Source organism: Aegilops tauschii, chromosome 5, assembly GCF_002575655.3.
Source record: "Aegilops tauschii subsp. strangulata cultivar AL8/78 chromosome 5, Aet v6.0, whole genome shotgun sequence".
Taxonomy (NCBI): domain Eukaryota; kingdom Viridiplantae; phylum Streptophyta; class Magnoliopsida; order Poales; family Poaceae; genus Aegilops; species Aegilops tauschii.
Window position 1 is genome coordinate 335701641 of NC_053039.3, and position 22265 is coordinate 335723905.

Sequence of the window (22265 nt, forward strand, 5' to 3'; positions counted from 1 at the left end):
CGCTATCCAGCATGCATCTAGAGTATTAAGTTCATAAGAATAGAGTAACGCTTTAAGTAAGATGACATGATGTAGAGGGATAAACTCATGCAATATGATATAAACCCCAACTTGTTATCCTCGATGGAAACAATACAATACATGCCTTGTTGCCCCTGCTGTCACTGGGAAAGGACACCGCAAGATTGAACCCAAAGCTAAGCACTTATCCCATTGCAAGAAAGATCAATCTAGTAGGCCAAACCAAACTGATAATTTGAAGAGACTTGCAAAGATAACCAATCATACATAAAAGAATTCAGAGAAGATTCAAATATTGTTCATAGATAATCTTGATTATAAACCCACAATTCATCGGTCTCGACAAACACACCGCAAAAGAAGAGTTACATCAAATAGAGCTCCAAGAGAATCAAGGAGAACTTTGTATTGAGATCCAAGGAGAGAGAAGAAGCCATCTAGGTAATAACTATGGACCCGAAGGTCTGAGGTAAACTACTCACACATCATCGGAGAGGCTATGGTGCTGGTGTAGAAGCCCTCCGTGATCAATGCCCCTCCGGCAGGACGCCGGAAAAGGCCCCAAGATGGGATCTCACGGGTACAGAAGGTTGCGGCGGTGGAACTAGGTTTTCGTGGATGCCTCTGATGGTTTGGGGGTACGTAGGTATATATAGGAGGAAGAAGTACGTCGGTGGAGCAACATGGGCCCCACGAGGGTGGAGGGCGCGCCTTGGGGGGTAGGCGCGCCCCCTGCCTCGTGCTCTCCATGTTGATTGCTTTACGTAGACTCCAAGTCCTCGGGATCACATTTGTTCCGAAAATCACGTTCCCGAAGGTTTCATTCCGTTTGGACTCCGTTTGATATTCTTTTTCTGCGAAACACTGAAATAGGCAAAAAACAGCAATTTGGGCTGGGCCTCCGGTTAATAGGTTAGTCCCAAAAATAATATAAAAGTGTATAATAAAGCCCATTAAACATCCAAAACAGAATATAATATAGCATGGAACAATCAAATATTATAGATACGTTGGAGACGTATCACGCACACGGTCCGGAGATAACAACCGTGTGTTATGAAAAAGAAAAACCCTCGAGGCGGGCAGATATTTTCGATGCAGGCAGGATTGGGAACAAGAAACATCACACACGGTCTGGAGATAACAACCGTGTGTTATGAAACAGAAAAACCCTCGAAGCGGGCAGATATTCTTGAGAGGGAGCCTCATGGAGCCCAATGTACTGTGCGGATGTGTACGTGACAGGTACACCGGCGTGGCACATGGTTAGTTTGAGTGAACCGTGTCTGTTGCGTCATCCGACTTTTCTAATGTTTATAAATTTGGCGAAAAATGACGCGGGAGAGGGTCAGAACACAAACACACTTGCATGTGGACCAAATTTATGTATCAAAAGGGTGGTTCGATTTTCAGAATACCAAATGCAACTTCGATGTGGCACCTCTCTCGCAAAGCGCACGGTATTGCTTGCTCCCACCCTCTCGTGTCGGCACGAAGGGAATCCTAAGCTATGAATGCATGCCCCTCCCCCTCAACCGAGGTTCACCTAGCAAAGTGCGAAGTAGCTAGCAGCCCCCTCCTCCCTCGTGTCGGCACAAAGGGAATCCTAAGCTATATATGAATGCATGCCCCTCCCCCTCAACCGAGGTTCACCTAGAAAAGTACAAAGTAGCTAGCAGCCCCCCTCCTCCCTCGTGTCGGCACGAAGGCAATCCTAAGCTATAGATGAATGCATGCCCCCCCCCCCAACCGAGGTTCACCGTAGCAAAGTGCGAAGTAGCTAGCAGCCCCCTCCCTCGTGTTGGCACGAAGGGAATCCTCAGCTATGAATGCATGCCCCCAACCGAGGTTCACCTAGCAAAGTGTGAAGTAGAGCTAGCAGCCCCCCCTCCCTCGTGTCGGCACGAAGGGATTCCTAAGCTATGAATGCATGCCCCCCCAATCGAGGTTCACCTAGCAAAGTGCGAAGTAGCTAGCAGCCCTCCTCCCTTGTGTCGTCACGAAGGGAATCCTAGCTAAGCTATGAACGCATGCCCTCCACCCCAACCGAGGTTCACCCTAGCAAAGTGTGAAGTAGCTAGCAGCCACCCCTCCCTCGTGTCGGCACGAAGGGAATCCTAAGCTATGAATGCACATGCCCTCCCCCCAACTGAGGTTCGCCTAGCAAAGTGCGAAGTAGCTAGCAGCCCCCCTCGTGTCGGCACGAAGGGAATCCTAACCTATGAGCCTGCCCCCTCCCCCCAACCAAGGTTCATTTAGCAAAGTGCGAAGTAGCTAGCAGCCCCCCACCCCCCTCGTGTCGCCACGAAGGGAATCCTAATTAAGCTAGGAATGCATCTCCCCCCAACCGAGGTTCACCTAGCAAAGTGCGATGTAGCAACCCCCCCACACACACACACTTTCAGTCGGCGGGCCAGAGAGGCATATATCTCACCAAGATGGATCGTAAAACGGACCAAGAATAATCCACCTTGGTTGTACAACCTCTCTCTTGTTGTTGGTCAAAGTGATGTTCGTCCATGCGACCCCGGAGATGGGCTAGCTCGCCAATAATCACGCAAGTAGCTAGTCCCCGAAGACAACCACTGCATGCGTGTGGCCCAAACATATGTATGGAGAGGTGTGTTTTTGAGTAACAATGAATAACTTTGATGTGGCACCGTGATTTCGAACTAGAAATCCCCACACTGAGTGAGGGTTAGATTGACGATGCATATGTATGTTACACCACACTTTAAGCCAACGACGGGGATTCATATATGCATGCGTGCATACTATATGCGCTCAAACTTAATTAGGTCTGAATCTCACCATGACCTATACTACGATAACACTAACCAAATGAAGAACCCGCCATGGTAACCTATCTTGTTGTTGGTCAAGGTGATGATGGATGTCCACACGGGCCCACGAATATATAGGCTTGTCGTCGATAACCACGCGAGGGAGTGTATCGTTCGAAGGCAACCACTACATGCATATGTATGGAGGTGTTGCGTGCATGCATGTTTGAATACACAACATTGATGTGGCACGTGTGTCAAAAATCGTACAGTAGCTCCCCACACAGAGCGAGATCGGTTCATGATGGTGTCGTTGTACTAGCCACTTCGACTCGATGGGAGGGATTCATGCGTACACATGCATATGTGTGTGCTCAAAGTGTATCATGCATGTCAGCCCAGAGCAAAAATATTAATCCCCTCCTAAGTCAAATTAACCTCTCCTGTTGTCAGGCAAAAAGAAGTGATGGACCAAGCGGGCCCACAGATGGAAAGCATCAATATCGCTGATAACCGCTTAAGTGGGTGCGAGAGGACAACCACCACCGCTTTGCATGTGGGCCAAACATATATATGTTGAATACCCCAAATGCACAACTTTGATGTGCCACATGCCTCAAAAACCGTAAACCATGCACCCACAGAGAGCGAGGTTCATATCAAGAGTACTACATATGATGGTCCCCTTCCCCCCTCTTCACCACATACTATATGCTCCTGCCATAATATATGTACAACCCAAAAGAATCCTCATCGATGGTGAAATTAATTAACCTCTCCTGAGGTAGGTCAAAGTGATGCATGCATGCATGCATGCATCGACGATGGCCTCGTGGGCCCACAGATGGAAGCGTCACACGTGAGTGTCCTAGCTAGGATATATATGCATGTGGCCCAAAATGGTGTTGTGTGATGTTTGAATAACGAATTTCACAATTTTTATGTGGCACGTGCCTCGGTAACCAAGAAGTCCCAACACTGAGTGAGGTGTACTTGTTCATGGACGCATACGTATAGTATATATGCTAGTCCCCTCCCACCTCTTCGACGCGTACTATATACCACCATAACACAAACAAAAAAGATTATACCTTGCGGGTCAAATTAGCCTCACTCCCGGCTATTCATCAAAGTGATGGACGACGACCTCGCTGGCCCACAGAAAGCGTCACACGCGAGTATCGAGTGTCGCATAGGACAACCATCAACTGCATGTGGCCAAAACATTTATGTATGAAAGGGTTGTGTAATGTTTTAAATAACGATTTCACGACTCTGATGTGGCACCAGCCTGCCTAACAAAACGGCCAACCCACACGGTGGCTCACAACTCGTAGTGTACTGCGAGCCACCCGCCACCCCCAGACACACACACCCACACACACACCGCGAATCCACCGCAACTACGATGCATGTAAAATTAATTATCCCACGGTGAACATACATGTTACCAAAGGAGCGACGTTTTAATTTCAAAAAATTCACAGAGATCATTAAGACGTTTTAGTACATTGATTGACTTTCTATGGGTATAATGTGCAAAAATCAAATTTGAGCTACGTGCACATGTGACAGTGCACCTAAATGGATTACAAAAACATATGTGTCTCACTGGGTGCATGTTTACTCCCCGTGCAACAAATTTCAAACATTGAGAATCTTGATTTTTAAATTCTAGTACATCAAAAACTTATTTGAAGTTCATGAAACTTATCGTGTTGTCATATGGACACCAATACAAAGTGGCATTGTACTTTTTTTTGTCAAATTTGAGACCAGTTTTGATGTAATCTTTATGAAATTACAGACGGGAGATTATTAATAATTGGGAACCAATATCCCAAACAGATTATTTATTCGAACAGTGAGCGTTAGACCAACAATGGATACGTGCCATGCTTCGGTTAAGCAATACAGCGGCAGCATTAATCATCCAAATAGAAAAACAATATACGTGCCGCTGCGCGACCCGTGTGGCGTGCGAGCAGGCGTGAGTTGAGTTGACGGACGCATGTGAGCAGTCTGCTGCGCAGGCAGACGGGAGGCGTGCGTGCAGGTGTGTGAATTGACGGAGGCGTGCTCGCTGCGCAGTTTCATCGGGAGGTGTCTGAGTAGCTGTGTGAAACTTTGGTAGGCATGCCAGCAGTCCAGTGCGCAGGCTCACCGGGAGGTGAGCCATCGGTTTGACCGCCGCCCGCCTCTCTCCCACAACTCCTACCACTCCATATTAATGGTGCGCCCGAGCGGCCACACCCCCAATCCTCGCTACGCACACACAATCCTCTCTCTGCTTGCAACCTCGACGCCGCTCTCAGTCCTCAAAGCCGTCAGTGTATGAGGATGCCACCCAGGCGCCCCATCGGAGGGAGTGGCGACGCCGGGGCTACTAAAGCACCGGAGCATGACGTGGAGATGGAGACAGAGGTTGCCGTCACCGCCGGCGAGTTATCGCTGCACCCTGACGTCGTCGACGGCGTCGAGCTTCCACAGCCGGAGGCGGAGTACCAGACCGACTCCGACGACCACTCCGGCGATGACTCCGACGACCAGTCCGGCGACGACTCCAATGACGACGGACAGCTGGTTAGTCATCTATACCCATTTATGTGTCAAATAGATCATAGGGTTCCTCTGGTTACTCCTGCCTCCCCCTTTTTGGAATAAAAATCCTGTGGTTATGTTCTCCCAATCCATGAAATCTGAGTAAGTTTCGTTAGATCCGTGTAGTGTATTGATTGTTTGAATGGTACAGGTGATAAGTGATTAGTTGTTTCATCTGTGCAAATGATTTCTGCTAGTAACCCGACTAGGGTTAGTGTTCGTGCTAATAATTCCTAGCCAGGACTTGACAATTGATTTTGAATGACCTACATATGTTTGTGCCATTATTTTCTTCAAGATTGGTCTGTACATAGACGACTATGCTTAAAAATCGGACCATAATCTCTAAATATGTATAAATAAATAGCCATAAATTCCTAATCCTACTTCAGGGCATGTAATCAGTGATTTGATGCCAAATTTGTTTTACTATATGTATAGGTGCTGTATGACGATGTGGACAGCGAGGATGAAGATGCCCAGAGGAGGTACAAGAGGCGAATCCTGAGGGAGCTTTATGCGGGAATGCATAACAGGCATATTAGGACCTGGAATGACGGCTATGGATGCCCATTTTGCAACCACGAGATTCATGATGCGTATCTAAGTGTTCTTGCGCATGCAAGAGGACAGGCCGTTGGCTCCTTCAAGCAGAAGTATTCTCGCAGGGTGGCGCACGGCGCGTACGCCGAGTACCTGGAGAAGCTTCAGGATCATGCCGGCCGCATGTGAGATGAGATGTGGGATGGATCGAACTACGTACGCTTGAGTATGCTTAATGATGGTTAAACTATGTACTTATGGTTGAACTATGCTTATGTACGTGTACGCTTATTATCTATGTCTGAGTATGTTAAATATTTCGCCAAATTTTGGTAAAAATTACAACAGGAGACCAATAAACCAGGACGGAGGTAGTACGTCAATCACACACGGTTCCCAAAATTGGAACCGTGTGCAATGACTTTCATTTTGCCTGCTGCGTCAATCACACATGGTTCTCTCTAGCAAACCGTCGCCCCCAAAATTCTTTGTGGGACAGAAAACCCTCACCACCCAATTCAAAAAAGAAAAAAGAAAACCCTCACCATCCCCACGTCACAAAAACCCTCACCCCGACCGCCACCCACCTCGGCCCCTCCGGTACGTTCCCCATTCACACCTGCACAAGCTCCTCCGCGTCTATGCCATGGCACTGCCTATCGCGGCGATAAACACTTAGCTCGACGCCTACCGCCGCCGCCAGGCTGTCGGCAAAGCCCACTGCATTTCGCCACTTCCGCTTGCCGCCGCCTATCGCCATCGACTTTCTCGACACGGCTCGCGGTCGTCCCAGCTCCGCTCGGTTGGGGAATCTGCCGTACTAAGGTTTCTTTCTCAGGGACGACAAGGTAACTAATTTAACAAGATATTATCTCATCTCTTATCCCAGTTCATCTGCCTCCTTTAATCACCCGGCGGAAATCGCCGTGAATTCATTTTTATTTGAGCTGATTTGAGGGTTTTCTTTCATTCATAGAATGTACAGTGCGCCGATACTTCAGGACTTGGCGACCGCCGCCAAAGATTCCATCTCATCGTACCAGATAACTTGAGGACGCACCCGGTATGTTCAATCTCACCCTAAATCGGTTGGCATGGCGTACTTTCCTGAACATATTCTAAATATTGCTACATTTGGATAAAAGGTGCCACATGCACCATATACATCAAAGGGTATTTTGCCCTCTTCTTTCTATATTAGGCAAATTAATGATGTATTGTTCTTTCGATTACTATCATATTTCCATGACATCATGTTTATCCTATCTGTCTAATTATAGACTTTTGTCCTTTGATTTGAACTATTGTACAGTTCTTTCAGTTTGGGCCCATATTTGCATGTTACCATATTTTCTTTAACAACCCTACCATTTTCTGCAGGACATCCCTTGCTATCCAACAGAATATGTAGTCCACAATTTTTCCCTTTACATACATCAAGGCTCCACGAATGTCATACTACGCACAAACCATGGATTTACAATTGTTGCTACTGTAAGACTTGGTGAACGTGGTGACTCCTATTTTGGCACTGGCTTTTGGAATGAAATTGCAAAGTTTTATGTACTGAAAGCTGGCACTAAAATTGCACTGCACATAGAAGGGCCTGGTCATGAGATAGATGCTAACTTCCCCGACAAAATCATCCATCCAGACTTTGTTCGAAGTAAGTTTTATTTTCAACTATCTGCATATGTTGACTTACCCAGCAATGTCAAATGAATTGTGTAGTATTTAAGCAACCAATTGTTATTCCCTTATCTTACTATATTCCTACCTAATAACTTCTAGTTACCAATACACTTTTCTATTGCCCTGTTTTAACTAAATATTCCCTATACTCCCATTTCTATCGGAAAGCACCGCTGACAAGGAGACTCCGGAGTTGGATAACGGGGCTGCCAACAAGCGAAGGCGGGGCGAGCTAGAACCGCAAGCGAGTCCAGCAGGCCTAGACTTAATTAGCAGCCTCCCCGATGATATGTTGAGAGTCATCATCTCCCTCCTCCCAATCAAATATGGGGCACAGACAACCCTCCTTTCCCGGCGGTGGCGCCCCCTATGGAACTCCAGCCCTCTCGACCTCATCGACACCCACGAGCTGCCATGGCTATCGCAAAAGCTTGGATGCGTTCTCCAAGATCCTCGGCAGTCACCTTGGCCCAACCAAAGGCCTTAGAATGGGCAAGTTCCGTTCCAACGGCAAGGACCGAGCCAAGCTTGACGACTGGTTCCGATCCCCCGCCCTAGATCAGCTCGAGGAGCTCACTTTTGATGATGGGCATATGCGGTCGCTGCCAACATCCGCACTCCACCTCGCGCCCACGCTGCGCGTCGCCAAGTTCAGGAATTTCCCTTTCCCGCCCCGTAATGACGCGCCCGCTCTTATTCTACCACGATTGAGGCACCTCGAGCTCGTCGCCGTCTGCCTCTCAAAGGGTGACATGGAGCACCTGCTCCGTGGCTGTACTGCACTCGAGTACCTTCGTCTTCAGGCGATCAATGGGTTGAGTACCTTCCACATCACCTCCATGACTCTTCGGACTATTTATGTGTGTTGATGGTGCGGCAGGAAGACATCACAAAAGGTGGACCACGATATGGTCATCCAGGACACACCTGCACTTGAGAGATTAATAGTTGATCAAGAAGGTCCAACAAGAATCAATGTCATTTCTGCGCCGAAATTGACAGTGGTGGGCTACTCGTCTGACAAATACTCCGAACTTGTTATTGGATCCACACCCGTTCAGGTACAACAGCCGCCTTCTACCTCTTCTTCTACAAATTAACATTATTTATAATTTTGAAGATGTTTGTTCGTCTGTCATTCAGAAAATGATTCCAACAAGTTTGAGCCCGAAACTGCGCACAGTGAAGGTCTTGGCGGGCCCGACCTGGAGCAAGTTGTCTATTTTATGAGATGCTTTCCGTGCCTGAGAAGCTATATATCGAGGTGATGTTCCTTTCCTGTTAAATGTTAACCATAAGGGATTTCAATTTGTGACACCTTTTTCCAAGTTTACAATGACAATGTACTACGATTTCTGAAGGTTCTTTTGGAGGATTTCAGTACATACATGCCCCCCCATATTGGTTGCTTGATCCATATGGTTACAATCAATAAGCATTTCTCCTTTGGATTCATCTGTACTAGTTTTCTTAGGGAACTTTTCATCCACTCCAACCTCTTGTGAAGAAAGCTACATTTTTCTAGAATGTAATCAAATGCCCATGTTAACATGTCAGATCAAAGATGGCATGTTAGTGCATTTTACAAATCCTGCAAACCAAATAGCTAGTCCTGAAGTAATGTTCAAAACTGCATATAGGCATTAACACGTTTTCTTCTTTTGCAGATAAGATTAGGCCCAGTGGTGGATAATGTGATACAATATAACAATCACATCGAATGCCTAGATCTGCATCTCTCAAAAATTACTTTGAACTCCTACCGAGGGACCTTACCGGAGATTATATTCGCCAGGTTGTTTGTTCTCGGAGCAAGGGTGCTGAAGGAAATGAGGTTTGCTCTTCATTTATTTCGCAAAAATGAATGGTCTGTTGATCAGCGCCGGCGCCTGCGGCAGAATGGAGTAGGCTCCAAAAATGCTGAATTTCATTTTGGAACTTCAGATGACAGAGTAATCGGAAGTCATCAGGTCAACCCCATACATGACTTCTCAGTGGCTGACCCCTTTGCAAAAATTGTGAGGTTTCGAAGCCAGACTTAGAAGCAGTGATATTAGTTTGAACCTCTCTGATATCCATGTTCAGCGCATCAGTGCGAGCGTTTGCAGCTGATGAGCTGAATTTCATTAATAATATCAGTTTGAACCATGTAATCTTCGAATTTGAGCCACATAACTCTGGAATTTGAACCTTGAAACATTTCAAGCTTTTGTGGTACAATCGTTGAAATGGCATCGTATGAGACTCGTATATTGCTAGCACTACTTTGACCTTAATATGCAATGGTCTTAGATTTTATTAACCATTCTCGAATCAGTTTACCTTGTTGATCTCACAGCACACGATCTGTATAGCTAACTCCACTGCGATCTTCGACATTATTGCACACATTTGGTTTCTTCCATCGTGTGCACTGTAGAGCGCAGAATTAATTATCGCACTCGAGTGTCCACGCCTGGGGTGCGGTGTTGTCAAGCGTGCACTAGAATCCTCCGCTATGAACGCTGTGAGTCCGTGACAAGACATGACGATTACAGGCCGGCCGGCCCCCATTTATTATTACAACGGCCATTTAACCTACCTTGGTGTCTCTTCAACCTTTTGATCGCGCCCCACCATTGCAAGAAGCACACCCACCACGAGAAATTCTTAGAGGGTATCCTGCGCGGCTCCAATGGCACTTCGAGCGGCTGTCGACGACGAGCAGCAGTTCACCATGCGTGCCGTGGTGGACACCCAAAGAAGGTTCATGGACCTCTCAGTGGTGTACACGAACGACCCGGTCTGGGTGGAGCACTCCATCCACATCATGGAGTTGTTGCTTGCCGAGGAGAAGTACAAGGTGGTCGGGTTCGACCTCGAGTACACCCGCGCTCGTGCCGGATCTCGTCCCAAGGTCGCCGTCGCCCAGATGTGCGTGTGCCACCACATCCTCGTCTACCACTACTGCCTGGCCACAAGGCTTGCGAGCGTTTCGCCAGGGTTGTCAACATCCCCCACTACATGTTCGCTACGGTGGACATCACCAACGATGTAAAGGCGCTTGAGAGTTCGGCCATCGCTTGCCAGAATCTTGTCGACATCCAGGGCCAATACTAGATCTGGGGCAGCAAGGAGCATAAATGGGTATAGATGATTAGATCCTTATTTCTCCTACTTTAGCATGCATGTAATTTCTTACTTTGGTGTGTGCAAATGTTATGTGTGTAGTCACTTGTGTAATTGTATGCTTAATTTGGTTATGCAATGTTGTCTTTTTAAGTATATATGTTGATGCTCTGTAGACAGAGCGTAGATGATGTGCGGACAAATAAAATCACATCGCACACGGACTAAACAATGGAACCCGTCGGTGATGTTTTCATCAATCACTCACAATTGTATACCAGCAATCGTTTGCTCACAACACACACGTCTTATTAGCAGCCACCGTATGTGTTCTTATCGGTCTTCAGACACATTTCTAATTACAGACCTGTTTGCCGCGTATCACACACATCTTGTTAAGTTGAACCATCTCTGTTCTCATGTCTCAACGCAAACAGTTCATCCGAGTGAACTGCATGCCGTATATCGCACACACCTTTGATCTGGCTGGCCGTTTCTTTTGTGTTGCCTAATCACAAACAGTTCATCCGAGTGAACCGTATGTTGTGTATCGCACACGCCTCCATCTGGCTGCCCGTTTCTTTTGTTCCTCCTCATTGCAAATAGTTCGTTGAACTGAACCGTATGCCCTTCATCACACACGCAACTAAAACCTGAACCGTGTTTGATGCATCCGTCATCGCAAACGTTTTACACATTTCTGACAGTTTTCATACAGCACCGTTTGCGATTATGGCATCGCACACAGTTTCTCGAAGGGTCTCTGATCGTAGTGTCGCGTTAGCAGCATCCTGCAGTAGTGAAACTCTAATAGCAAAAGGAATCAACTAAAAAGATTCAACTAAAGTTGGAGAAACATACACCCACTAGCCACCTGTGCGCGAAGCACGACGGTAGAACCAGTCTCATGAACGCGGTCATGTAATGTCGGTCTGGGCTTCTTCATCCAACAATACCGCCGAATCAAAGTATGACATGCTGGTAAGCAGTATGACTATTATCGCCCACAACTCTTTGTGTTCTACTCGTGGATATAACATCTACGCATAGACCTGGCTCAGATGCCACTGTTGGGGAACTTAGTATTTCAAAACTTTTCCTACGATCACGCAAGAACTATCTAGGAGAAGCAGAGCAACGAGCGGGGAGAGTGTGTCCATGTACCCTCGTAGACCGAAAGCGGAAGCGTTAAGTAACATGCTTGATGTAGTCGAACGTCTTCGCGATCCAACCGATCAAGTACCGAACGCACGGCACCTCCGCGATCTGCACATGTACAGCTCGGTGACGTCCCTCGAACTCTAGATCCAACTGAGGCCGACTGAGAGTTCCATCAGCACGACAGCGTGGTGACGGTGATGATGAAGTTACCGGTGCAGGGCTTCGCCTAAGCACTGCAACAATATGACCGAGGTGTGTTTCTGTGGAGGGGGCACCACACATGGCTAAGAGAAACTTTGGTGTTCCTTTGGGGTGCCCCCCTCCCGTGTATATAAAGGGGGGAGGGAGGAGGAGGCCGGCCAAGGGGAGGTGGCGCGCCATGGGGGGGCAATCCTACTCCAAGAAGGATTCGGCCCCCCCTTTCCTATTCCAACAAGGAGAAGGGGAAAGGAGAGGGAGGAGAGAAGGAAAGGGGGGCCGCCCCCCTAGTCCAATTCGGTGGGCTAGGAGGGGGTGCGCGCCACACCTTGGCCTGCCTCCTCTCTTCCACCAATAGGCCCATGAGGCCCAATAACCCCCTGGGTGGTTCTGGTAACCCCCGGTACTTCGGAAAATACCCGATACACCTCGGAACTATTCCGGTGTCCGAATATAGTCTTCCAATATATCAATGTTTATGTATTGACCATTTCGAAACTCCTTGTCATGTTTGTGATCTCATCCAAGACTCCGAACTACCTTCGGTTAATCAAAACACATAAACTCTTAATACCGATCGTCATCGAACGTTAAGCGTGCGGACCCTACGGGTTCGAGAACTATGTAGACATGACCGAGACTCATCTCCGGTCAATAACCAATAGCGGAACCTGGATGCTCATATTGGCTCCCACATATTCTACGAAGATCTTTATCGGTCAAACTGCATAACAACATACGCCAGTTCAATCTCATTACCGGCAAGTCTCTTTACTCGTTTTGTAATGCATCATCCCGTAACTAACTCATTAGTTACATTGCTTGCAAGGCTTATAGTGATGTGCATTACCGAGAGGGCCCAGAGATACCTCTCTGACAATCGGAGTGACAAATCCTAATATCGATATATGCCAACTCAACAAACACTATCGGAGACACCTGTAGAGCATCTTTATAATCACCCAGTTACGTTGTGACGTTTGATAGCACACTAAGTGTTCCTCCAGTATTCGGGAGTTGCGTAATCTCATAGTCAGAGGAACATGTATAAGTCATGATGAAAGCAATAGCAACAAACTAAATGATCATAGTGCTAAGCTAACGGATGGGTCTTGTCCATCACATCATTCTCTAATGATGTGATCCCGTTCATCAAATGACAACATATGTCTATGGCTAGGAAACATAACCATCTTTGATAAACAAGCTAGTCAAGTAAAAGCATACTAGGGACACTTTGTTTTGTCTATGTATTCACACATGTATCAAGTTTCCGGTTAATACAATTCTAGCATGAATAATAAACATTTATCATGATATAATGAAATAAAATAATTACTTTATTATTGCCTCTAGGGCACATTTCCTTCACATCACTATAAGCCTTGCAAGCAATGTGACTAATGAGTTATTTGCGGGATGATGCATTACGGAACGAGTAAAGAGACTTCCCGGTAACGAGATTGAACTAGGTATGATGATACCGACAATCAAATCTCGGGCAAGTAACATACCGATGAGAAAGGCAATAACGTATATTGTTATTGCGGTTTGACCGATAAAGATCTTCGTAGAATATGTAGGAACCAATATGAGCATCCAGGTTCCGCTATTGGTTATTGACCGGAGATGTGTCTCGTTCATGGCTACACAGTTCTCGAACCCGTAGGATCCGCACGCTTAACGTTCGATGACGATTTGTATTATGAGTTATGTGTTTTGGTGACCAAAGTTTGTTCGGAGTCCCAGATGAGATCACAGACATGACGAGGAGTCTCGAAATGGTCGAGAGGTAAAGATTGATATATTGGACGATGATATTCGGACACCTGAATGGTTTCGGAATGGTTCGCGTATATTTCGTAGTACCGAGGGGTTACCAGAACCTCCCAGCGAAGTATTGGGCCTACATGGGCGTTAGTGGAGAGAGAGGGGAGCCCGCAAGGGGTGGCGTGCGCCCCCCTCCAAGGGAGTCCGAATAGGACAAGGAGGAGGGGGTGCGGCCCCCTTTCCCTCTCCCTCTCCCTCTCCTTCCTTTTCCTCCTCCGATGAGAAAGGAACAAGGGGGGGCGAATCCTACTAGGAGTGGAGTCCTAGTAGGACTCCCCCCCCCATGGCACGCCCCCTTGGTGGCCAGCCTCCTCCTCCCCTCCTTTATATATGGGGGAAGGTGGCACCCCAAAGCACAACAGTTATTCTCTTAGCCGTGTGCGGTGCCCCCCTCCACAGTTTAATCCTCCGGACATAGCGTCGTAGTGCTTAGGCGAAGCCCTGTGTGGATCACATCACCATCACCGTCACCATGCCGCCCTGCTGACGAAACTCTCCCTCGACCCTCTGCTGGATCAAGAGTTCGAGGGACGTCATCGAGCTGAACGTGTGCTGAACTCGGAGGTGTCATACGTTCGGTACTAGATCAGTTGGATCGTGAAGACGTTCAACTACATCAACCGCGTTAACCTAACGCTTCCGCTTTCGGTCTACGAGGGTATGTGGACACACTGTCCCCCTCTCGTTGCTATGCATCTCCTAGATAGATCTTGCATGATCGTAGGATTTTTTTGAAATTGCATGTTGTGTTCCTCACAGTGGCATCCGAGCCAGGTCTATGTGTAGATGATATGCACAAGTAGAACACAAAGAGTTTTGGGCGATAATAGTCATACTGCTTACCACCAAAGTCTTATTTTGATTCGGTGGTATTGTTGGATGAAGCGGCCCAGACCAACCTTACGTGACCACGTTCATGAGACCGGTTCCACCGACAGACATGCAACTTGTTTTGCATAAAGGTGGTTGGCAGGTGTCTGTTTCTCCAACTTTAGCTGAATCGAATTTGACTACGGCCGGTCCTTGTTGAAGGTTAAAACAGCACACTTGACGGAAAATCTTTGTGGTTTTGATGTGTAGGTAAGAACGGTTCTTGCTAGAAGCCCGTAGCGGCCACGTAAAACTTGCAACTACAAAGTAGAGGACGCCTAACTTGTTTCTGCAGGGCATGTTGTGATGTGATATGGTCAAGACATGATGTGATATAATTTATTGTATGAGATGATCATGTTTTGTAAAAAGTTATCAGCAACTGGCAGGAGCCTTATGGTTGTCACTTTACTGTATGAAATGCAATCACCATGCAATTGCTTTACTTGATCACTATGCGGTAGCGATAGTTGTAGAAGCAATAGTTGGCGAGACAACAACGACGCTACGATGGAGATCAAGGTGTCAAGCCGGTGACGATGGAGATCATGACGGTGCTTTGGAGATGGAGATCAAAGGCACAAGATGATGATGGCGATATCATATCACATACTTTGATTGCATGTCATGTTTATCTTTTATGCATCTTATTTTGCTTAGTACGGCGGTAGCATTATAAGATGACCCCTCACTAAATTTCAAGGTATAAGTGTTCTCCCTGAGTATGCACCGTTGCGACAGTTCATCGTGCCGAGACACCACGTGATGATCGGGTGTGATAAGCTCTACGTTCACATACAACGGGTGCAAGATAGTTTTGCACGTGCAGAATACTCGGGTTAAACTTGACGAGCCTAGCATATACAGATATGGCCTCGGAACACTGAGACCGAAAGGTCAAACGTGAATCATATAGTAGATATGATCAACATATAGATGTTCACCATTGAAAACTACTCCATCTCACGTGATGATCGGACATTGTTTAGTTGATATGGATCACGTGATCATTTAGATGACTCGGGGGATGTCTATCTAAGTGGGAGTTCTTAAGTAATATGATTAATTGAACTTAATTTATCATGAACTTAGTCCTGACAGTATTTGCAAATTATGTTGTAGATCAATAGCTCGCGTTCTAGCTCCCCTATGTTTTTGATATGTTCCTAGAGAAAACTAAGTTGAAAGATGATAGTAGCAATGATGCGAACTGGGTCCGTGATCTGAGGATTATCATCGTTGCTGCATAAAAGAATTATGTCCTTGATGTACCGCTAGGTGACAGACATATTGCAGGAGCAGATGCAGACGTTATGAACATTTGACAAGCTCGGTATGATGACTACTTGATAGTTTAGTGCACCATGCTTTACGGCTTAGAACCGGGACTTCAAAAACATTTAGAACGCCACGGAGCATATAAGATGTTCCAAGAGTTGGAATTGGTATTTCAGACTCATGCCCATGTCAAGAGATATGAGACCTCTGACAAGTACTTTGCCTACAAGATGGAGGAGAATAGCTCAACCAGTGAGCATGTGCTCAGAATGTCTGAGTAGTACAATCACTTGAATCAAGTGGGAGTTAATCTTCCAGATAAGATAGTGATTGACAGAGTTCTCTAGTCACTATCACCAAGTTACTGGAACTTCGTGATGAACTATAATATGCAAGGGATCACGAAAACGATTCCCGAGCTCTTCGCGATGTTGAAATCGGCAAAGGTAGAAATCAAGAAAGAGCATCAAGTGTTGATGGTTAACAAGACCACTAGTTTCAAGAAAAAGGGCAAAGGGAAAGAAAGGGAACTTCAAGAAGAATGGCAAGCAAGTTTCCACTCCCGTGAAGAAGCCCAAAGCTAGACCCAAGCCTGAAACTAAGTGCTTCTACTGCAAAAGAAATGGTCACTGGAAGCGGAACTACCCCAAATATTTGGCGGATAAGAAGGATGGCAAAGTGAACAAAGGTATATGTGATATAACATGTTATTGATGTGTACTTTACTAGTGTTCATAGTAACCCCAGGGTATTTGATACCGGTTTACTTGCTAAGATTAGTAACTCAAAAACAGGAGTTGCAGAATGAACAGAGACTAGTTATGGGTGAAGTGATGATGTGTGTTGGAAGTGATTCCAAGGTTGATACGATCACCATCACACACTCCCTCTACCTTTGGGATTAGTGTTGGACCAAAATAAATGTTATTTGATGTTTGCGTTGAGCATGAATATGATTGGATCATGTTTATTGTGATACGGCTATTCATTTAAGTTAGAGAATAATTGTTGTTCTGTTTACATGAATAAAACCTTCAATGGCCATACACCCATTGTAAATGGTATATTGAATCTCGATCTTAGTGATACACATATTCATAATATTGATGCCAAAAGATGCAAAGTTGATAATGATAGTGCAACATATTTGTGGCACTACCATTTAGGTCATATTGGTGTAAAGCGCATGAAGAAACTCCATACGGATGGATTTTTGGAATCACTTCATTATGAATCATTTGATACTTGCGAACCATGCCTCATGGGCAAGATGACTAAAACTCTGTTCTTCGGACCAATGGAGCGAGCCAATGACTTATTGGAAATAATACATACCGATGTATGCGGTCCGATGAGTGTTGAGGCTCGTGGCGGGTATCGTTATTTTCTGACCTTCACAGATGATTTGAGCAGATATGGGTATATCTACTTAATGAAACACAAGTCTGAAACATTTGAAAAGTTCAAAGAATTTCAGAGTGAAGTGGAGAATCATCGTAACAAGAAAATAAAGTTTCTACGATCTGATCGCGGAGGCGAATATTTGAGTTACGAGTTTGGCCTTCATTTAAAATAATGTGGAATAGTTTCACAACTCACGCCACCTGGAACACCACAACATAATGGTGTGTCCGAACGTCGTAACCATACTTTATTAGATATGGTGCGATCTATGATGTCTCTTACCGATTTACCACTATCGTTTTGGGGTTATGCATTAGAGACAGCTGCATTCACGTTAAATAGGGCACCGTCTAAATCCATTGAGACGACACCGTATGAACAGTGGTTTAGCAAGAAACCTAAGATGTCGTTTCTTAAAGTTTGGGGTTGCGATGCACTACTGCAGGATGCTCCTAACGCGCACTACGATTAGAGACCCTTTCACGAAACTATGTGCGATGCATTAATCACAAACGGGGATGTAAAAAAACTGTCAAAAAGGTGCAAAACGTTTGCAATGGAGGATGCATCAGACACGGTTCAGATTTTAGTTGCATGTGCGATCCAGGGCATGCGGTTCAGTCCAATGAACTGTTTGCAATGAGGCGGAACAAAAGAAACGGGCAGCCTGATGAAGGCGTGTGCGATATAGAGCATACGGTTCACTCGGATGAACTGTTTGTGATTAGGCAACACAAAAGAAATGGGCAGCCAGATGAAGGTGTGTGTGATATACAGCATACGGTTCACTCGGATGAACTGTTTGTGATTAGGCAACACACAAAAAACGGTCAGCCAGATCAAGGTGTGTGTGATTGAGGGCATACACTTCAGAAGGATTAACTGTTTGCGATTAGGCAACATAACAGAAACGGGTAAGCCAGATCAAAGTGTCTGCGATTGATGGCATACACTTCACATGGATGAACTGTTTGCGATTAGCCACAAAAAACTGAAACAGTTAGATAGATCAACGTGTGTGCGCTAGATGGGCACACCCATTCTAATTAAAAGAAGCATGCGCGATGGTAATAACGAGCGCACATGGTTGTTGGAACAAGATGCATGCTGACATTGCCTATTGCGGTGCACCCTATGGTGCAAACGCCACGTACGCGGCCGAGAAGGCGTTCGTGCCCATGTTACGCCTTCCGGGAATAGTGCCACACTTATAACCGTCAGTAAATTTTGAGCATGCGTCCTGTCACAATTTTTTTAGAAGAACAGGGAGGCCGCGTCCCGTCACATTCCAAATTGCAAACCTGTTCACACCGATCAAAACCTAAACGGTTTCCCACTTAGGAGCGTATTACTACGCGGTTATAAATACTACTACTCCAAGATGACTGCACATTCCTTCTCAACTCCTCATCCACAAAAAGTCAAAAACAAACAAGTCATTCATCATCGTTCCCTTGCGTCCGCCATGGCCAGCATGAGTTCTGGGTCGAGAGATTGCCACCAGGGAGAGGCGAGCCTGGAAGCGGGAGCACGAGAGATGTCCCGCCTTGCCGCAAAAGCAGCCAACATGTCCCGCCGCACGGCCGTAGCAGCAGAGAGGTCCCGCCGCACTGCCGAAGTAGCACGAAGGACCCGCCGCGCCGTCGATGCAGCAGACTAGTCCGGCCGCGCCGCGGAAGTAGAAGAGATGTCCCGTCGCGCCGCGAATGCAGGAGAGATGTCCTCCTGCGCCGCGGCGTCCTGGGAAAATGCCTCGTGGGCAGGCGAGGACTCTTACAGGCGCATGCGTGCCCTCGTCCTTAGGCAGATGGATCAGATCTCCAGGTAGGCGAGGTTGCAGGATGACCTGAAAGCCTCGTTTGAACAATCTACCGACGTCATCCGGCAACTAAATGAGAGCAATGCGAAGCTCCGGGCCGAGCGCGACCTGCTGAGGGCGAAGATCGTCGGAAGTGCGGAGCAGCAGGAGCAGACCACTGCCTTGTTGAAGAGGACTGGCGTCATCATCGAGAAACTTATGGACGAGAATGCCATGCTGCGCATCGAGCGCAGAAGGCTGGTGGAGGAATCCGTGGATGCTCTCAACCAGCATCTTGAGGACAAGAAAGATCTCGTCGCCGCTCGTCGCGGAGACTAGTTCCCGCGGCCTGCAGCAACGCATCAAGAAAGTAGAGATCAGCGAGCCAGATCGTTGTCTTCCTTCTTCTTTTGCCCTTGTGTATTTCGGGCGTTGCCGCATGTGGCTTTTTTTTAATTATGTTTCTAAATATGTAAGACAACTATTATCCACTGTCATCCTCCTTATATTTATCATGCTTGCTATAAGTCGCAGTCGATGCTATATAGGTTTGTCGGATCTTACATCAGATCCATGCAAAACTTTCTTTTCAGATTTTCATTTTTCTCTCTTAAATCTCAGTCCAGTGAGACATATAGCCACACCATAGAACAGGTGCTCGGGCACCATTAATGGAGACGTTGGGAGGGAGGTGCACGGCGGGTAGCGGTCAAAGGGCTCTCCTTCCGCGCAGGGGTCTGATCGCACACCTCCCGTACTCAAATAGTTACCCCGCACGACACCTCCTAGCCAATAAAAAAAGGGGACGCATGGCCGCACGTAATTAGTAAGTCGAACGACCACGATTTCAATAATACTTGTGTTTCCGATTTATAACGTGATAACACTTGTTCCAAAATGACTTTGTTGATTGTTAATGTGTACGCCTTCGAAAATCGGACAGAAAAATTACCACCGCATGTTGGTGCCATGTCATGAGACCATGCCAAGTTTCATGATTTTCAGACGTGTTTTGGAAATTACAGGAATTAAAAAACCAAGTTTCTTAATCTTTCCGGTCGAGCCATGACGCCTAGATGTTTGAATTTCACTCCCATCTCTTGCATGGGACCTAGAAATTCACCCAAGGACACACATGTGATTTTACAAACAACTTTGGTGCACTGCAGCATGTGCTTGTAGTTCAAATTTGAATTATGCACATTAAATGCCCAAAAACTCAATTAATGTATAAAAAAGGCCAAACGAACCCGAAATAATTCCAAAATTTAGCATGGTACTTCTATTTGGTCTAATCTGGCTGTGTAAACAATTAAGACAGGAGAAGGCAGTGTACGTATGTCGTTTCACACACGGAGGTGACACGTTCCCTCTTGGAACTACGAGCCTTCTTGAGGGAAGCTCCGGTTTGCAAGAAGCTTACACCAAAGCTTGTCCCAATTCGGCCAAAAAAATTACCGCAGCATGTTGGTGCCATGTCATGACACCATGCCAAGTTTCATGATTTTCAGGTGTGTTTTGGAATTACAAAAATTAAAAAACCAAGTTTCTCAATATTTTCGGTCGAGCCACGACGCCCAGATGTTTGAATTTCACTCCCATCTCTTGCATGGGACCTAGAAATTCACCCAAGGACACACATGTGATTTTTCAAACAACTTTGGTGCACTGGAGCATGTGCTTGTAGTTCAAATTTGAATTATGCACATTAAATGCCCACAAACTCACTTAATGTATAAAAAAGGCCTAACGAACCCGGAACAATTCCAAAATTTAGCACGGTACTTCAATTTGGTCTAATCAGGCTGTGTAAAAAAATAAAGGAGGGAGAAGGTAGTGTACGTATGTCATTTCGCACACGGAGGTGACACATTCCCTCTCGGAACCACGAGCCTTCTTGAGGGAAGCTCCGGTTTGCAAGAAGCTTACACCAAAGCTTGTCCCAATTCGGCCAAAAAAAATACCGCAGCATGTTCGTGCCATGTCATGACACCATGCCAAGTTTCATGATTTTCAAGTGTGTTTTGGAATTACATGAATTAAAAAACCAAGTTTCTCAATCTTTCCGGCCGAGCCACGATGCCCAGATGTTTGAATTTCATTCCCATCTCTCGCATGGGACCTAGAAATTTACCCAAGGACACACATGTGATTTTTCGGCAAACTTTGGTGCACCGGAGCCTGTGCTTGTACTTCAAATTTGAATTACGCAATTAAATGCCCAGAAACTCAATTAATGTATAAAAAAGGCGAAACGAGCCCGGAATAGTTCCAAAATTTAGCACGGTACTTCTATTTGGTCTAATCTGGTTGTGTGAAAAAATTAAGGAGGTAGAAGGCAGTGTACATATGTCGTTTCGCACACGGAGGTGACACGTTCCCTCTCGGAACCACGAGCCTTCTTGAGGGAAGCTCAGGTTTGCAAGAAACTTACACCAAAGCTTGTCCCAATTCGGCCAAAAAAATTACCGCAGCATGTTGGTGCCATGTCATGAGACCATGCCAAGTTTCATGTTTTTCACGCGTGTTTTGGAATTACAGGAATTAAAGAAACCAAGTTTCTCAAGCTTTCCGGCCGAGCCAAGACGCCCAGATGTTTGAATTTCACTCCCATCTCTTGCATGGGACATATAAATTCACCCAAGGACACACATGTGATTTTTCAAACAAATTTGGTGCACTGTAGCATGTGCTTGTAGTTCAAATTTGAATTATGCACATTAAATGCCCAGAAACTCAATTAATGTATAAAAAGGCCAAACGAACCCGGAACAATTCCATAATTTAGCACGGTACTTCTATTTGGTCTAATCAGGCTGTGTAAAAAAATTAAGGAGGGAGAAGGCAGTGTACGTCTGTCGTTTCGCACACGAAGGTGACACGTTCCCTCTCGATACCACGAGCCTTCTTGAGGGAAGCTCCGATTTGCAAAAAGTTTCACCAAAGCTTGTCCCAATTCGGCCAAAAAAATTACCGCA